At 37.8% G+C, this 18,465-nt stretch overlaps 1 long non-coding RNA gene across 3 annotated transcripts in view; it reads left to right on the top strand.

The window, feature by feature from the left end:
- Positions 1-17,744, top strand: part of LOC136017287 (uncharacterized) — a 272,445-nt gene extending 254,701 nt beyond the window's left edge. For all 3 annotated transcript variants that reach the window (XR_010613885.1, XR_010613884.1, XR_010613882.1), the window contains one exon: positions 15,321-17,744. This is a non-coding gene — a long non-coding RNA (uncharacterized LOC136017287). The remainder of the gene's footprint in view (positions 1-15,320) is intronic.
- Positions 17,745-18,465: the final 721 nt, after the last annotated feature.

Here is an 18,465-nt window from a genome sequence, read left to right as displayed (position 1 = left end):
CTTCACCAGAACAGTAAAAACTTCAGGAACAATTTCAGCTTCTTGCAATTGGTTTCAAACTAACAAGCATTGATGAGCCGCACATTTTACCAAGATTTTTGGTTCAGGATGATTCTCAGTATTTCTCAGACTGAATTCCACACTCCTGAAGTCTGAAGCTGTTACTGTCATTTGGAATAAGGACACACTGTTCAGTTCCTTTTACTTCTACCACATTAACCTACAACAGAGCCTGCCATAAGGTGCATAAAGCTCCCTAATAAAACTATTTACATAAATATATATACAGGTACTATGTTGTAAACACCAGGTATTTAAAGATGACATTTATAAGGTAACAGCTTATTAGTCTCTAATCGAAGGTTTACACCACTGAATAGAACAAATGAACATTGTGGTTTGCATTTTCTGGCATTGCCTGCTAAGCACCTCTCAAGGTACAGGTCTGGTTATACAAAAGAAAAAAAAAACAAAACAAAACAGAATACTTAAAATATAGCTATATGACAACAAAATTACAGAGAATCCTGACAAAAGCAAACAAACAACCAAAAGAACCAAAAAACTAAACAATTTTTTTTTTTTTTTTAAGAAAGAAAAGCCAACAGGTTTGATGCTACCAAGTTTGGGGGAATTTCAAGCCAAAAGCTGGGTTTGTCTTTGCATTCAGAGTCATTAGACAGACCATGGAGACTGGGCAATGATTACAAAACTAGAAGTAATTAACTGTTAACTCTTTACTGAATTATGCTGTCTAGGGTTTGATAAAGGGAAAAGGGATTTACAGCTGCAGTACACAGAAAGCATTCCCATTCTATATACACTTTATATAAATATTGCTGCTAATCTAACAGGTTGGATTAATTAAATCCCCTTTCAGCATTACACTCAGTGAATTGCCAGTGGTAGAATCCTTGAAAATTGTGCACTGGTCCTTTACTGCATATGTCCATGTTAATCTGCTCTGGGGTACATAAACTGGCATATGTGAGATTAAGAGTGCAAGAGCAAAACAGTGGCCAAGGCAGGAGTAATCAGACTTTTCTAGAAGACAACGTTTTTCTTCAATATTTCAAGTACCATGAGCTGAAGGACATAATATAAGAAGTCGAGCATTTTCCTTTTTCTAGCAGGTTTTGGGGGCTTTTTTCTGCTTTTATTTTTATTTATCTTTTGGGGTTTGGGTTTCGTTTTTAATTGCTTGACCACATTATGAAAGTGTTTTTTTGCTGGCTTGCATGTTTGTCCCACAGTCTTGATCAATGTGGTCAGGCAGTCAGGATGTCATAGGAAATATACTATCAGAAAGATTATGACTTGGCAAACTCATTGCATTACCTGGCACTTTTTCTGTAATCTTCTAGTGATATATTGATCGGGATTCAATCATCAATAATTTAAGACCAGTCTGACATATTCTAGAATTTGAGAAGATGACTAGTTGCTTGTTCACAGATCTTTGTACAAAAGCAGGACTAAGAAACAAGGTGTACTTTGACAGCTATTTTGTGTTGTATTGTGTTATTTTAGCCATAAGAATGAGATTATTATCTCCAAATAAATTAATTCTAGAAGTAAATGGCCTTTGGAGAAAAAAAAAAAAAATCAAGATAAACATTATAACTCACTAGATCCTTACCAGGATTCTAAAATCAATAGTTGCATCATGTTCTAACTAATGTAGAGATTGCCATTTGAAGAGTAACGTATGCCAAATGATGGCAAGTCCAATGGCTTACAAAAAAGACAGTGAAAGAGAAAGAGCCATCTTTAAATTTTAACTTCATTGAAGCAGGTTAAATAGCTTTTCTTCTGTTTTTTCTCTTTTTTTAATAATTTTTTTGATAATATAAATGAATGCTTTTATTTATATTGTACTTGACTTGAGATCACTGTGATTTTTAGCTGCTAAAACAATGTATTCCCAGTGTGATGACTGTGAAACCCTTACAAGTGCTCCACATCCACACAAAATAACTGCAGTTAAAATAGAATCTTTTGACAGATAGCTAGAAAAGATGGCTGAACCTGTCTCTGAAGAATATTTTAGCTGCTTGAAAGCCAGTTTGCTTTACCCAGCTATAACAGTTAGTCTAATAAAAGATTCAACTTTTACCTGCAAAACTGGCATTCTTTGACCATGAAGGCAAACAACAGATAGCAACATAACCACTGGCCCCAGTAAGGCCCCAGAGGACACAAAAGAAAGCAGTGTGACCCACAGAAGCTGTATAAGACAGATTCAGCATGTAGAGTTCAGAATTCTCTTCCATTGACTGATGACAATGCACAGGAAGGTAAAGAAAACAGCTGAATCCAGAAATTTTTGTTGAACAATGAAATGTGGGACATAACTCCAACTACCTTTGCTAGATTATACCCAGCACTGGGCTGTAATTTTAGCTTCACACCAACCGAGCCATACTGATTTAAAATGCGTAAAGAAATATTCAGAGTGTCAAGCAGAAAATGTGAATAGAGAAAGACACAAAACATCGGTTTCAATTTAAAAAAGAATGTAATGTATTCTTCATGAAACAAACCACAAGTTTCGACAAAATGTCTTTCTCAGACAGCCTTTCAAGGCAACAGTCATTCTGGTTACATTAAATTACCCATAAGTGAAGGCCCAGATGTATGTTTATCATTTTCATATAAAACCAGACTTCCTTGAAAACAAAAAGATAGTTTTGCAGTTAGCTATTTTTTCTGACCAAACGTTGGTAGTAAAGTTTTGAATAAGTTTTGAAGGAAAAACAGATTTTATTTGTATCACTTTCAGAAGGTACCTTTGCATTCTCTTCAAACTACTATTTTATGAAGGCTTTGTAAAACATAATTGAATTTCTTTTTTGATGGAAGATGATTAGATGGCAAAGCAACTCTGTTAGACACCCACAAACTGCAAAGTATACAGAACACAAACTGTCAGATTATTATCATGCTCCAAAACAATTCTAGTGGGGACTCTGCTGGAGATTAGGTATCCCAAATGTCTAGCCAAAAAGGATGCACATTCCACTTCAGAGGGACTGTGGTGGTTTTAGTTTCTGTTTACTGCAAGAACCATAAAGAAACTCCTGGCATACATGAGTTTCTTTTCACAGTATGAATCTCTGATGTACCGCGCTGATCAGAGGGAGAGATCCCATCCTATTGCAGACAATCATTATTAAGGCCCTGATGTACTTTAGCTCTGTGGCCCACTTTTCTGAGCTAAGTACCAGGTTTGCCCTTTCATATTCAAGAAATTATGTGAAATCATTTTTTTTAAATAATAGAGAGAATAAGCATACTTTTGCAGATCACTTGGCATTTCTTAAATCTTTAGCTTGTTATCTGTCACTGCACTGATGTCATAACTATATTTGTACCTAAAGACCTGTCCAAACTTCTGTTTGTTTTTTTTAATTCAGTACATTTTTATGTTCTACTCACACCTCCAAAATGTTTTACTGGGAATTATGTATTTTGAAGTCATATATCTTAAAAGATATGTATCTATCCACCTGAAATCAAGCAATAGATAAATTCAGGTCAAAATTGTTGTAGGTTTTTTTGGTTAAATTTTTAAGTCATATCCACAGAAATTAATACATCCAATACAATACTGGGATGAGAGACAGGTGAAGCACTCTTTCATTCTTTTGTATTTTTGTTGTGTTGACTTCTTGATGTGGCTTACAGCTGCTACACTAGAAGAGTAGGTGGGTGGAGAAGAGATTCAGAGCAGCCCTGTGGAGAAGGACTTGGGGGTGCTGGTCGATGAGAAAATGACCATGAGTCAGCTTCAGTGTGAGCTCGCAGCCCAGAAAGCCAACCGTATCCTGGGCTGCATCAAAAGGAGTGTGACCAGCAGGTCGAAGGAGGTGATCCTGCCCCTCTACTCTGCTCTTGTGAGACCTCACCTGGAGTACTGTGTGCAGTTCTGGTGTCCTCAACATAAAAAGGACATGGAACTGTTGGAACAAGTCCAGAGGAGGGCCACGAGGATGATCAGGGGCCTGGAGCACCTCCCGTATGAAGACAGGCTGAGGAAGTTGGGGCTGTTCAGCCTGGAGAAGAGAAGGCTGCGTGGAGACCTCATAGCAGCCTTCCAGTACCTGAAGGGGGCCTATAGGGATGCTGGGGAGGGACTCTTCATTAGGGACTGTAGTGACAGGACAAGGGATAACAGGTTCAAACTTAAACAGGGGAAGTTTAGCTTGGATATAAGGATGAAATTCTTTCCTGTTAGGGTGGTGAGGCACTGGAATGGGTTGCCCAAGAAAGCTGTGAATGCTCCATCCCTGGCAGTGTTCAAGGCTAGGTTGGACAGAGCCTTGGGTGACATGGTTTAGTGTGAGGTGTCCCTGCCCATGGCAGAGGGGGTGGAACTAGATGATCTTGAGGTCCTTTCCAACCCTAACTATTCTATGATTCAACTATTCTAAGAGTAGATCACATATGTTCACGGGTTACTCAGAGTGCAGACACATTTTTATTTATTTACACATTACTTTAAGGAGAGGGCTTTTTCTTTTTAAAGTTTCTTGTATCTGGTTTGAAATTTCCAGAAGAAAACACTGAACAGACATGTCAAATGGAACAGAGGTGTTTTGCTGTGGATTTTAAAGACAGAAAGAGTTTGATGCAAAGTCTGGTATGTGTTTTTACATATCACATTGTTATGCTGTCTTTCAACAATACTGCCAAAGAGGTTAATTTCCTGCTATTTCCAATGTATTCAAAGGCCCAGTCAAATATATTTGGTCATATGTAAGTGTAATGTGTACAAGGAATCTGATCTGGAATATGGCCTGCTAACAATCACCAAAGAAAAGTTTAGCCATATCCAGTTTGCCTCAGGGATGATGATTTTTTTCTATAAACTAGAAAATATTGTATGCAAACTATTTAAATATGGATTCAGATCATACAATATTGTTTTTACAAAGATGATTTTTAAGGCCAAAGCAATACTTTAAAACCAAAGATTTCCCCTTTGTATTAAATTTCCTAAAAGGAGTACAAATCCTGAATAGCAGAATACATGGGTGGGACATCTATGCATAAAGCTATGTGAAATTAATGACACCCATGCGGCTAATCTGCAGTAAAAACAATGAACAGAGTAAAATAATACAGCAGACCTGTAGAGAGGCAGGGTGCCACTTTGTTGGACATATAGATTATATTCCTTGGCATTAAAGTTAAGGGAGTGGTTATTCCATTCCTGTGTATTTTATCCTGCTGGGAGACAAACAGAAAACTTCAGCATGCAAGAATAAGAAACCTATTGGTGAAAATAAGCCTGATATTTTACAGCAGTTACAATTCTGTTATTGGTTTGAACAAAAGCTGCCTGGAGGTCTTACATCCAGTGGAGATCTTCCAAATAATATGAATCATGAAACTCAACCTGTATGGCTTCCAGGCTATGTTCATTTAGGTTTATATAATATTCTGCAACCATCTAGAGGAAGAGACACTGGTGAAGATCTCCAGGACATGACAAAAAGAAATCACTAGCAGATAACCATAGTTTAGTATTAGTCCTTCCTTTACAGTTTGTTCATCTGTTACACGCCTACCAAAAGTGACCGAACTTCAGAAAGAGCCAACACTTCACAATGTAAGCCAGTAAAATTCCTCCGAAGTTATTCCAGCCATAAAGCTTTCCTGAAGTGACATATGTTAAAAAACCTTTAGCGAGATCTTAAAAATGTCTGACAGAATGGTTCAGTACAAGACAACATTCCTAACCAAAGTACAGCCCTGAAACTGTGACCATATTTGGTACAGCTTCACCCTCTCACCTGGTTATGCCTTGGCAGAAGTGTGCTGGCTCTTCAGAACACATCTCACGGTAATAACAGGGGCATTTAATATGATGAGTATCACTTTATATATTTAATTGTGTCATTGCCTCAACAGGAACAAAGTTAGAACAGTGTCCAACTGGGTACAGAGGATAAGTGTAGTAGCTGGGGTTTGTGTAAGGGAAGGAAATTTCTGTATAAGAAAAGGAAATATTCAGGACTATAATACTGAAGTCTGAGGTGATTAAGACCTTTAGACCCAGAGTGGAATCCGGTAGCTATACATAACTTTTTCATTTCTTGAAAGCTCTATACATTTTGCCCAAAAGATGTTTTGTGTCATTTACATATGATGTGGTAGTTGCTTGTCATGTAATTATAAGCTTTGGGGTTTTTTACATTTTTATTTGATATTTAGGTTCAATTCAGAGCAAAATTGTGAATTTCTTGTATTTGGCATGACTTGTAATGAGAATTTGTTACAGCACATCTGTTAAGCTTGTACTAATGCAAAATAAATCTTAGAATCATCTGAAACCACTGAAAAATCATGAGAGATAAGAAGAAAGACTGAGGAACAACTGTTGAACTGGTTGAGACTGAATGAAGCTCTACTCCCCCCTTGGACTAAGCATTTTTTCCTGTTTTCATCTGTACCTACCTCTGGAGAGTCTGATTTCCTTGTATTTCTGGGACACACAAAGATGAAAACATCAGAAACCTGTTCTCATTACAACACGGGCTGTTTTTTAATTCCTTATGAGAGTGTAACCTGGAAAGAGTAGCTCGTTGCCTAAAGCAATATTTTGAGTCAAAAAAACTAATGTGGAGCTGTTTCTCATGATAAACGCAGCCACACAGAACACAAATCTTTGTGGCAGCATATGAAAATCATGGTTAAATGCCATGGGACAGAGTTACTTCCCTGATGGACACACACAGCAGATAGAGTATTTCTTTACTGGACCTTCTTGACAGTTTTACTGGTGAGGGGACTTATTATCACAGTGCAAATGAATCCTGGAAGTATCTCTTGGGTTTACAGTTTGTGTGACTTTTCCACAGTGCATTTTTCATAATTTGCCTTCTAATTTTGTGTTGCTTGGATATCTCTATTTCTATTCTTACAAAGTACAAGTTAAATTGAATAGCTAAAGGTGGAAAGTGTCTTAATCTCTGTATTTTTCTTAGTGATCTGCTAAATGTGCATGTTAGATTTTTTATTTCAAACACATATTAAGCATTGTTCCTGGTTTGTTTTGTTTCTTCCAATCTATTTGCCCAAGTACTGTAGAAATCACACACAAAGAACATTCTCGTTGGTTACCACAAAATTACTACAAATATATATCCTGTTCTAATTGCAGGGGAAACACTTGTGATCCCAGATGTTTCATGTGGTAACTGCTGGCAAATGGGAACATTTAGCGGTAACCATAGCATATTTATATCAAGTCACTTCCCTAAGTATAATGTGCTCTGTACAGATAAGTTTTGAACTGAAATCTCAGCTACAAGCTCTTTCAGTATATAATTTAAATGTATTTTCAGTAAAGACTATTTTTGCCTTGTAAACAGAGACAATGTTGGTCTTCCCGTGTTACAGTCTTACTTTTTGTTTGTGTTATGTAAATTATTAGGGAGTTTTTGGCTAATATTGCAAAACATAACAGACAAACAAAAGATATACTCCATGTTTAAACAGCATATAGGATTAAAATTCCTCAGAGAAATCCAGATCCTCCCTGAGTAAATGCTCTTGGGTTTTAAAACAGCTGGTATAAAATTTAGTTCATATAAATAATTGTTATAGGGGTTTGGGGGTTTTGTGATAGATCATTACTTGTTTTGAATATGCTCAGTTGTTCACTTGTAAAATGAAAAGTTATTCTCATCCTAATGAGTTCAGTAGACCTGTCCCATGTTTTCTGGTCTTTGAAAGGTTTGGGCAGTTACCCTCCATTTTTGCCTCCCTTTTAACACAGCATTAATACAAGGTTTATGTATTAAATGGAAGTCTATCACCAAATATTTTGATGGTTTCCCCTACTATATACCAAATCTAAGATCTTCAAGAGCAAGGAATGGACTACATCCCTTAATATACTAAAAAAACCTGGCTCTACAATCTGCATATCCCTTTGGAAGGGAAAAGAGTCTTTTTTTCCTCTCATCTATGACAAATTATCTACTATTTTGATAAAAACATAATGCCAATAACTACCAAAAAAATGTTACAGATACACATTGAAATATCTGACAGGCAGAACAGATTGAATGTCAATTATCTGAATGCAGAGTACCTATAAAATCCATTTTGTTGAATATTCATCTAAGTTATTTTATGGTAGTGCTGGAAATAAACTAAACACAACACGTACACTCAATGTTTTTCATTCACTGTTATAAAAAGGACCTGAGCCAATGTTAAGATGTTCAAAACACTCAGAACAGAATATGAACCAACCAAATATTTACAGCAGAACTTCCCCTGACTTATAAGAAGAAAATTTCCCCCAATGTCTAAACATAATCTAAGAGGTAGCATCCTGACACCTGCTGCAAAAAAAAACCTAAGCTAAAAACTGCAACCCTAACCCTTGGCAGAATAAGGCCCAACAAATATTGTGTATATTCCAAAATAAACCTGGAGGGGCAGTTTACGAACACAGAATTACTTTTCCTAGATCAGCTTCCAGGCAATGTGTTGAGGTTTAGACTAATTTATTTTCAAAAACTAACCACCACATCTTTATTTGTTCCCACTGATAAGGATGTTCACTGATAACTCTATCTAAAATGAAGTCTTCCATGAGGATCCTTATCCTGATATGCTCTGCTGGGACGTTGGGTTATATTTATATAGAGGAAAGAGCACTTCATACTGAATAGTCCACCCCATTTTTCTTAGCACCTTGGTGTCTGATGGAGGTCTTCCATCTATATTATAGTGTATATCCCGTGATTATCAGACAGCATCTCTTCTTTTTGCCATGAAGTGGAGTGAAATGCTGCTGCTGGTGCAGACACCACTGATCTTCAGAGATGCAAAGCACCTATTGTGAATGGCTGACCTTTACTTTCCATTAACTTCTCTGGAGGAAGGTGGGATATGTGAAGCATTCAGTACATTCCGAGACTGAGCCCTCACTTCTATTTAACCTTTCACTTTTCTCCTAACAGCATTTCAGGAGATGATGAAAACAAGCTGGGAGACAGAGTCTAATAATCACATAAAGCTACATGGAATTTCCTCTTGGACAACCACAAGGTTATACTATCCAGAGACCTAGCTATATTTATGGAGAACAGGAAGCCTATACCTCCTTTCCTTTAGGCTTTAAAAATAAACAGTCTTACATAAATATACACAACTGCCACGCTGTGTCTCACACCATTTTAAGGTATCTTACCTAGCAGTGTCTGCACCAAAACACATTAGAGATGACGAAGGGAGCCTTCTGTTTCCGTTACTGTACCTCCTCAGACACTGTCACAGAAAGGGCGCTGTATGAATAAAGGGTTGAGTGTTGGATTGCAAGACTTTTGACAATATATAGTGATTGATTGATTATTTCACAGTTTTATTTAAAAGAGATTTACAAACCACCCCAAACTTTTCAATAACAGGCTCATGTATTTCTTTAAACAGAAATGAAAGGTATCTAAGCTAATTCTGATACAGGTCAGAAATTACCATCTAAGACTTATAAAGTATCCACTTTCTGTGAAAGAAAAAAAAGGGATTTGTAAGTCTTGTCTTCCTGGGGATGAATTGTTCCAATTGTTACTCCAATTGTTTAAGTCCTATTCAGATTATCCAGGAGACAAGAGGTTAAGAAAGCATATCAGGTCTCTTTCACTAACATTTGTGTACGGAAGCTCAAATATGCCTAACATCATGCATATACAATCAAAACAGCCTGAATTCTAATTACCAAACAACATTAATGGCTACCAGAAAGTCAAGTATAATTGTAAAATTGTATTTCATTACTTGCTTCATCAAAATTAGAAATTGTTTACAGACAATATAAAAATGCCAAATATTAAAGCTCATCCACAAGTTATTTAAATCATGACATTAGAGAATTTGGAAAAATTACTATAATTCCAGATTTCAAATAGGTATGATCTAAGGATGAAATTACAGTTATGTTTCTACCATCATTCCCTCCTTGGCATCTTCTGAGACTGGCAGTTACTATGAAATTTAAGAGATGCTTCCGAAAATAGTAAGGATGCCTGTGTCCATTAGGAAATAGGTGACAATTACCCTGTAGTTTGGTGGGCTACTAAACAATTGAAATTACAATAATGTGAAATATTTTGCCTCTAAATAGATTTCTGCCTACAATGTTTAGGAAAGAATCCATTTACAGCCCATAGAAACATTCCAATACCTGCTATAGTCCAGGGCCTCCCAATGCCCAGGATGCAACATCTCCACAGACTAAAGGTAAAACTGCAGCAATGAACTTTATTTTTTCTTTCTTGATGTTTAAAGAAAACAATATCCTCATGGTTCAGGCACACAAATTAAAACCACAGCCTAAATTCAGGCTGCACTTTTAGCACCACCCTGGCCAGTATGTGGTTCTTTCAAAACCTTTAACTCACAGAAGGCCACATGATTCTGGGCAGGATTTAGCCTCCAAGAGGTAGTAGTTGGTTTTAATATTGGGAATGATTTTAGAAAACAAGAATTTCTGACATTCATTGAAAACTATGCTGACTTTTCAAAAAACAAACACCATCTCTTAGTAGCCTTAAGTCAAAATAGCAAACCTGAAACATCATGTCAGACCTGAGGATGATGGATAGTGTGCCTTCAACCACCATGGTAATGGTGAAGCCACATCTACATTAGCTACTCCTTTCCATAACAAGGCAGGAAGGGGGCAGCAGCAGGATTGCTTTATTGGTTTTCCTAGGAGAATTCTCTCTTTACCATTACACTATCCTTTAGACTGCTAGCTATCACCAACTTACCAACAAGTCAAGCTGTAAATCATGGTGTTATATCCAGAGCTGAAAGAGGGCCTGCCCAGAGTCTGAATAGGGATAGCTTCACTGTTTCATTCTGGCCCTTCTTATATAGTTATATCTTTTTTTTTTTTTTTTCTGTATGCATAAGTTACTTCTATTTTAATTAAGGAAGTACACAGTAAGATACATTCCATGTCCCAAAAAAATTTACAGAAAACTTTGATGTAAGATGCAACAAGCCTATATAACAAGAATCATAAAGGAAAGGAGTGAGGTGGAATGTCAGAATGTACTCAGAGGATAAAACTTCCCTTCACTGGTCAGAACGGTCCTTGGTTTCTTTTAAGTTCCTAGATAACCAGATTTCAATAGCATTCTGCCCATTTGTGCTGCTCTTTGTTCCACATCCCCCTTTCCTGGGATTTTGTACAAAAAAAATTCATAATACTTTTTGTATTCTGACTGTATACTAATCAAACATTATTGCCTGACAGAATCAGTTTAAAAAAAATCAAATTGCGATTTTATGCTTCAGCAGTCTAAAAACATTTTAAGATACTGTTTAGGGTAAGTATGTTAAAGACAGTAACAGATTATGTCGAAAGAGTCACAGTCCCACTGTAGATTGCTATATGCACGCGTACAGTGTCAAATGTGATGAGGCAGAGTCTGATATCTTGGAAAATGGTTATTTTGATAAGGAAGACCAGAGAGGGAAAATGAATACTGGGTCTAAATGCCAGGTGTGCTGTGGTCAGCAAGCATGTTCTGACAATTCTACCCAGCTCACATACTTTGTATTTTGTCATGTCTTGATATTTCTGCACTTACAGTCTCTAAATCCCAGAGCTGAATGCTGGCCTGTAAAAGAAGTTTTTGTTTTCTGTCTGTAAAAATGAATGAAACACACTGAAACCATATGGCTAATCTATTCAGTATGTTTTTGAAATGTGTTCTGGTTTTTCTTCCCTCAGTCATGGTTAGAGAGGTGTCCTTTCAACCTAATCTCTATCCTCCATCCAGATGTGCAAACATGCCTCTTAGAAAGTGAAACCGCTGGAGTGGAATGTGGGAAAGTTAAAAGCACACATCAGTTTCCAGTATCTCATCATTTTCCCTTCCAAGAACACATTTGTGGATGTATTTGTGTATAATATAGATACGTATCTATATATATGTATCTATGTATATATATGTGTATATATATATATTTACGTATAGATACATAGATACCTATGTATCTATTAAACTCCAACCCTTCCACTTTACTGAAATACCTTTTTAACCAAAGTCCCCAGAACAAATCACTTCCTCAGTTGTTTATCATTTGTCCAAACTTTTTTGCAGCTACACTTCAAGAACTTATTCTTGAGCACTTGCACAATACAGTCATATTAACATATGGGTAGTCAGACCAGTATAATTTTATTCCCGAATTTTTTTCAAGAGAAGAGACAACTTATTATCTTACTCCTGAGGTGCACAATGTTTAGTAACACATAATTCTTTCTATTATGTTTTTAATTTAAATATCTCACAATCATTTAATGTTTATTTTCTTCATCAAACTCTAATAAAATCAAAGTTAAACAGAAGACTAAAATTGTCACTGCTCACTTAATACTTATAACGGACACAGAGAGCCATACTTATTGCTGATATGTAGGTGCATCTGCATCAAAGTCATAAGAGTTACACTCATGGATGCCTATAATCTGTAGTAACTGCAGTGATTTTGTCCATCATAACTTTTTTACAGTGTCAGCTGTTGACAACCTAAGAATTTCTGCCATGCTAGAATCTTTTAGGAAAGACAGGCCAGCAAGGTGAGCTGGTGGAGTTGCTCTTTATGTGAGAGAGCAACTGGAATGTATTGAGCTCTATGCAGGGGAGGATGAAGAACAAGTCGAGAAGTAAGAGTTAAGGGGAAGGCTAACACAGGTGATGCTGTTGTGTGTGTTTACTGCAGGGCTCGTGATCAGGAAGAGGAAGCCAGTGTGGCTTTCTACAGACCCCAGTTCACCAGGGGTCGGTGCTGGGTCCAGTCTTGTTCAACCTTATTCATCAATGACCTGGGTGAAGGCACAGAGTGTACCCTCAGCAAGTTTGCTGAGGATGCAAAAGTGGGAGGAGTGGCTGGTATCCCAGAAGGCTATGCCTTCTGGCACAGCAAGACTGGGACAGGCTAGAAAGTTGGGCAGAGAAGAACTTAATAAAGCTCAACAAAGGCAAGTGTAGAGTCCCGTACCTAGGGAGGAATAACCCCAAGTACCCATAGAAGTTAGGGGTTGATCTGCTGGAAAGCAGCTTTGTGGAACTGAGGGTCCTGGTGGACAAGAAGTTAGCCATAAGCCAGCAAAGTGCTTTTGTGGCCAAAAAGGCAAGTAGTATCCCAGGGTGCCTTAGGAAGAGTATGGCAAGCAGACTGAGGGAGGTGATTCCCCCACCCTGTTCTGGTGGGGCTGCATCTGGAGTACCATGTCCAGTTCTGGGCTCCCCAGTTCAAGAAAGAAAAGGAGCTCCTGGGAGTGTCCATTGGAGGATTACAAAGATGATAGGGGAACTGAAGCATCTCTCTTATGAGGAGAGACCATGGGAGCTGGGCCTGTTTAGCCTGGAAGAGAGATGACTGAGAGGGAATGTTATCAATGTACACAAATATTTTAAGGGCAGGTGTCAAGAGTTGGGTGTCAGACTCTTTACGTGGTGCCCAGAAACAGGATTAGGGGTAATGGGCACAAACTGAAACATAGGAAGTTCCATTTGAATGAGGAATTATTTCTTTTTTTTTATCTTGAGGGTGGAAAAGTACTGGAACAGGCTTCCTAGAGAGGTTGTGGTGTCTCCTTCTCTGGAGGTATTCAATGCATGCCTGGATATGATCATGTGCAACTTGCTCTGGGTGAACCTGCTTTAGCAGGGGGGTTTCACTGGATGATCTTCAGATGTCCCTTCCGACTGTAACCGTTCTGTGATTCTGTAATTAACTTGCTGGTCATCAGGGCATTTTTAAATGGAACTTAGATATCTTATTCATTACCAGGTGGTAAAAATTCTCTTCCTTTTCATCTGTGTAACCACAGCAGAGTAATTTCCAGTGGTTGAAACAGTTTGCAAGAATGCAGCTGAGGTAGAAAGAAGTCCCTGATTCACAGCACACCAACATAAATTTGGCAAGGCTTTAAAATGGAGAACAGATACTGGCCCAAGAAAGCACTGACTACTGGAAGTCAACTATTAGTCATTTATTAGATTTACACTTTCAAAATGCATCTTTAACCACAATTTTCTACTGCTTCTTCCTAACTACCTGAGATAGTGGGTTAGGATCAGCCTCAGAAAAATGCAAGCAATATGTAGTAAGTTTAACATAGCTCTTGCTGTTTTATATCCATGCAATCATTTTTCAGATTTATGATAAATATAAGCTTCATAATTTTAATTTATTTCAACATTCAGAAGTGTACTTTGCCAGGTAGAATATTCCATTGTCTGTAACTTGAATATATAGGATGTGGCTAATAAGAAAACATGCTTCTCCTCCATTTTGTAACAACCCAAGCCTGTTTGTAGTCTATCTAGAAACTGACTCTGGAGTATAACATGCTCCACTCATCTTTTTTTCCAGCATTGTCTTGCATTTGTTTAAATTAATATAGAAATAACATAAATACTGTCTAAAAGAGGACTTGGATGTCAAACCAAAATAGAAGATAGGCTAGGGAAGTTGGGGCTGTTCAGCCTGGATAAGAGAAGGCTGCGTGGAGACCTCATAGCAGCCTTCCAGTACCTGAGGGGGGCCTATAGGGATGCTGGGGAGGGACTCTTCGTCAGGGACTGTAGTGACAGGACAAGGGGTAACGGGTTAAAACATAAACAGGGGAAGTTTAGATTGGATATAAGGAGAAAATTCTTTCCTGTTAGGGTGGTGAGGCACTGGAATGGGTTGCCCAGGGAGGTTGTGAGTGCTCCATCCCTGGCAGTGTTCAAGGCCAGGTTGGATGAAGCCTTGAGTGGGATGGTTTAGTGTGTGGTGTCCCTGCCTATGGCAGAGGGGTTGGAACTAGATGATCTTGAGGTCCTTTCCAACCCTAACTATTCCATGATTCTATTCTGTGATTCTATAACTTTGAGCAATACGGTAAGGATTAAAAGTCTTAATCCAGACCTCTAAAATCAATGAGAATGTGGTCAGTGGAATGGATGGAGCTCTTCTATGAAGAAACAGTTTCAGTAATGGCAAAGTAAGTGTGTTTTATAGATTTAAAGTAACTAATTTTGAAAGTTAATATATTTTACATTTAATCTAAATGTCTTCCACGTATTATAATGGTCCTTTCTATTAGGGTTCCCTGCAGCTAAACCAAGCTTGTGATTCAAGCAGGGGCAAATGCCAAAAAAGATCTAGCAAGGGTATTTTACGGAAACTTAAAAGTTGTTCACTGAAGCTTCTAATCATTTCCCATTCCTTCTATCTGAGCAACATCAACGATGGGCAAGTTTATAATAATATATTATTTCCTTCTGCAGATCCCACCTCCTTAAATATAGAAGTCAAACACTACCTATGGACTGTACAAATCTTCACATTTGGCCTGTCTTTGACCACTAAGTCTTTGACGTCTTCTGAGACAAGAAACAAGGATGCCAATTAGTTCCAGCAGTGATTGTCCTTTCTGCATTCAAGTCATCTGAAGTGACATAGGAACTGGATTGAGCTCATGTATCATCAAAATTGCCATCATTTTCATCCTGTGCTAACTTTGGGCTGTGATGTGGAATGTAGAGGTTCCACATTCCCCCAGGAAATGACAACCATTGACTCTGCAATCTAAAAAACTCAGAATTCATAGTGCTATCTCCACTTAAAGAAAAATTCAAGTGAAAACTCAAGTCCTTCTCAGGACCAGTCAGCATTTTTATTACTGAGTGAAACTGTCACTGGAATGAATTCAAAATGAAATTTTACATGAAAAAGATAAATTCCTTGATTATGGCATAGAATTATTCAATAGAATTAGCTAGGCAATAAGGAGGACCTGACCCAAAGCCAGCTTTTTGAGTCTTAAACACATACATGAAAATATAATTTCATTTACTGTTTAACAATTTTTTGGGGGGGGGCAATGAAGACAGAAAATTTGGTTCAAAGTAACTAGACATAATAGTCTTATTTTTTAAAAAAAGAAAAATATGAAGCAAAGACTGAACTCAAAGTACTCAACCTCCATCTTTTGTAATATGTGCTGTGAACTCTCACAATCCACTTTTAGTTACTGCTCCTTTATGCAATGTAGAGTGTCATCTTTTACTATATTGACCAAGCCATATGATTTGAAACAGCAACAAATAATATTGCTGGCTGGAATCTTTTATTTCAATGAATGGGTGAAACTGCCTGTATATTCACAGCCAGCATGTATAGTCTTAAATAGTATTATACCTTGTTTATATACTCCACCTGCTCAGAACGTAAGTACAGACAGTATAAGCAGCAATGCTGGATCATTTTCAAAGAGTTCCAACAGGACATCTAGATTAAAAAAAAAAAAAAGTGATGAGAGATATAGTGATGCAAGTGATGGGATCACTTATTGCCTGGGAACAGGTAAATAAATCTTTTCAGCAAGACAGCATTTCCAAGTATGTAAATTTAACTCAATTTTTAGGTTGCTTTTCAAAGTATCTAGAAGCACTGCTATGGCCTCTCTTGTCATTTGAGTACTAAAATCCACATTCATTCTCTGCCACAGAGAAATAAGAGGACAAGCATTCTCTTTGAATCATTCTTTGGCAAGGGGCTTCAGGACACTGCACAGGTTAAACCCCTCATAATTTGGGGGAAAAATCATCCAAATTTTTCATTTATATTCTCATATATTTTGCATCTTTGTTTTTGATACTTTCTGTATTTACCTTATTGTGATTTGTAAGATGAGATGATGCATTTTTCACAGAGATACTGGCATGGCTGGAAAAACATGTGGGAAGCCAGAGGGCCAGGAAGTGCTCACTAGTCACTACTAAAGGTAACCAGTCACACTCTACAAAGGGACTGAAGTCCCTGACCCATTTAGTCGGCATGTATGTTGCCAGGACATACAGGGTTCTGCAACAGATAGAGCCACTGAACAAGCTGTACTGGTGGAAAAGTGAGGGTCAGGGGAATTTTGTGCTCTTACAGTTTTAAGCAGCAGATGCCTGATAGTTTTGCAACTAAAAGAGGGTATCTTACTGCTAAATTTACACTCATACATGCCCTTGTAAGTCCATCTCCTACTGATTAAATTTTGGGCCTTTGAGCCTTGAAATAATTTATTAATATCAGTGTTGCCAACACAATCCTTCTGGAACCACTGAATTATACATTCAAGCAAGTTCAATTAAACTAAAGCACCTTTATTCCTAACAAGAAATGGCCAAGTTCTTGAATAACTGACTGAAGGAGACACTGAAAATAATAATTCTTCAGTCACTGGGATCATGTGTATATTCGATTTCACACAACCTACTTTGGCTTCCAAGGGAAGACAAACTTTACATGGTAAGAAATCCCTTAACTGGGTTAGTGATAGAGATAGAAATCCCTTAATTGGGTTAGTGATAGACATAGCAACCCCAATATATTGCTATAAGCAGTAATGTGTGAATTTTCACACACAGCAACAGTGGTCTATTTATTCGGCTTATACGCATAATTAGTAGTAAACTTACACAGTTTTTTCTTTCACATACAGTAGTTATTCTTTATGGGTCTGGATTTGAGCAAAAATATTTCCTTTAGACTTTGAGTAATGCTTTCTTCAGGTGAGTGAGCTCTGGCAAATGCCATAAAAATTATAAACCTGGAAACCTAGGAAGTATGGAAAGCGGAAGGAAATTACCTCAGTTTGGCATGAGGTACAATGTTACTTTCTTTAAATAAAATATATCCTCTGTCCTTAGGAACCCCTTAAAGGCTAAATTAACATTTCATTGTATTCTGTCACTTACCCTTGGCTTGCCAGACACACGCAAGGCAGCTGATTTTAGAGGATCTGGAGTTACAAAGAGCTTATGTTTACATACACTATTTTTCACTTCTTTTAAATACATTATTCACTGGCACCTTTTAATTTATTCATAAATACTCTTTCACTTACTACAACAAAATAGCACATAATGGAATCATAGACTCATAGAATCATAGAATAGTTAGGGTTGGAAAGGACCTCAAGATCATCTAGTTCCAACCCCCTGCCATGGGCAGGGACGCCTCACACTAAACCATGTCACCCAAGGCTATTTCCAACCCGGCCTTGAGCACTGCCAGGGATGGAGCATTCACAGCTTTCTTGGGCAACCCATTCCAGTGCCTCACCACCCTAACAGGAAAGAATTTCTTCCTTATATCCAAGCTAAACTTCCCCTAAGTTTTAACCTGTTACCCCTTGTCCTATCACTACAGCCCCTAATGAAAAGTCCCTCCTCAGCATCCTTATAGGCTATGAGTTCTCCACGCAGCCTTCTCTTCTCCAGGCTGAACAGCCCCAACTTTCTCAACCCGTCTTCATACAGGAGGTGCTCCAGTTCCCTGATCATCCTCGCGGCCCTTCTCTGGACTTGTTCCAACAGTTCCATGTCCTTTTTATGTTGAGGACACCAGAACTACATGCAATACTCCAAGTGAGGTCTC

This window comes from Lathamus discolor, chromosome 6, assembly GCF_037157495.1.
Source record: "Lathamus discolor isolate bLatDis1 chromosome 6, bLatDis1.hap1, whole genome shotgun sequence".
Taxonomy (NCBI): domain Eukaryota; kingdom Metazoa; phylum Chordata; class Aves; order Psittaciformes; family Psittacidae; genus Lathamus; species Lathamus discolor.
The sequence above is the reverse complement of the archived record's forward strand: the minus strand, read 5'-3'. Positions and strand labels throughout refer to the sequence as shown.